Consider the following 1,642-nt stretch of genomic DNA (forward strand, 5'->3'; position numbering starts at 1 on the left):
GAATGATATATTTTTCAATCGGAATAATATATACATATATGTATAGTATAACTTGTGTCGCGTTCTCTTTTGCAAAGCTATTTCCTACGCAGCAATATCAAAATTCTATTTTTTAGTCTTTCGATTATGTAACTAAAATTTCAATGAAATTATTTCTCGAAACTTATGTTATCTGACACATTATTTGATATCTGATACAGCTGTCCTTTTTATGTTTTACATGTGTGAATTTATTATCAAAAAATTGTTATCTCTAACGGTATATTATTTGTGTCGATGTATAGATTTTATCAAATTATTTTGTTATTATAAGAATATAGTATAACAATTGCAAAATCGTGTGATACCAAGGACTGATAAATAATTGCGCTTTGTATAAAATCGCCATCTTCTCGTATTCATACAGCGTGCTGATCATCTGCATTTTAATAAATATTTCTCGCGACATTGAAATTACTTTAATTATCATTCTCAGTATTTTTAATTTTTAAATTCCGCATTAGATCCAATCGCCACGCCAATGTAACGCTACCAGGAGATTACCAAGTGGTAACAGGACGCTCATCTGCTCTACTATCGGCGACACAATTCAGCGATATATGAGCAAACATGAACAAAGATACGCGATGGCGTTCGTTACGAGAGATCCATGGGATGAGTCGGAATTTTTTGCGATCAAGCCCTTGATGCAGAGAATATCAGACACAGAGGAATGAACCCGCAGGGCACCTGCACGCAACCACGTGACAAAAGTCACGCAGACGAAAGTTGGGGGCCGGAAAGATATGGTCGTCGCGCGATCGAAAATGACGTGATTTCGACCGACGCACCATTTCGTCATGTATGGATTATACATCGGTTACGCATAAAAGCCCCGATCACTACAAAGAAGCATACTTTTCGAATGAATATTATCGCGAATATTTCTACATCCGTCAATAATTCGAAGCTTTCCTGGTAATCCGCGAGTAGACGCGTTTAAAATTATTATTACATTTATTCTCGGTGAAAAAGTTTTTGTGATGAATTTCCTGTACCTGACATTTTTTCTTTTTTTTATTTTTTTATTTTATCAATGTGGACTTTGATCGCGCGGACTGTAATGCGTTCGGCGAGTCACGGTTATCACAGTTTTTTTTAGTCGAACGTTATCTGTTTCTAGATGTATGTACGCGCGCGTCCTTCTTATACGGACGGTGAAGTAAAAAAATGCATAATGACGGTAATAGAATCTGTGTGCATGACGCAACAATATTGAATTATTAACAGGATACAAGCGGAGGGCGACGACCAATAGGAACGTCGCTTCCGCGGAGGCTCGACCGGCTCGACTTCATCACGTATACGTCGAGAGAGATCCCTGTGGCCAGCCGTTCTTTCAAGGAGAACCAAGTTGGGAAAGTTGCACGCCCGGCTGTTAGTTGATAAAGTCAGCCGTTTATCTCGCCTTGCTGGAATATTACGTTATTGCACATAGAGATAACGAAATATTGAACATCTAAATTTAAAACACCATGAAAACGAATCTGTATACGATCGTTCTATCTTATCGTTTAATGATATGGCGAGACGTACTTCTAATTACATAAATATTTATTAATGCGTAAGCATTATACGTTCGCGACTTTCTCTCTCTGTTAGA

This window comes from Formica exsecta, unplaced genomic scaffold (genome assembly GCF_003651465.1).
Source record: "Formica exsecta isolate Colony F162 unplaced genomic scaffold, ASM365146v1 scaffold47, whole genome shotgun sequence".
In the NCBI taxonomy this organism is placed as follows: domain Eukaryota; kingdom Metazoa; phylum Arthropoda; class Insecta; order Hymenoptera; family Formicidae; genus Formica; species Formica exsecta.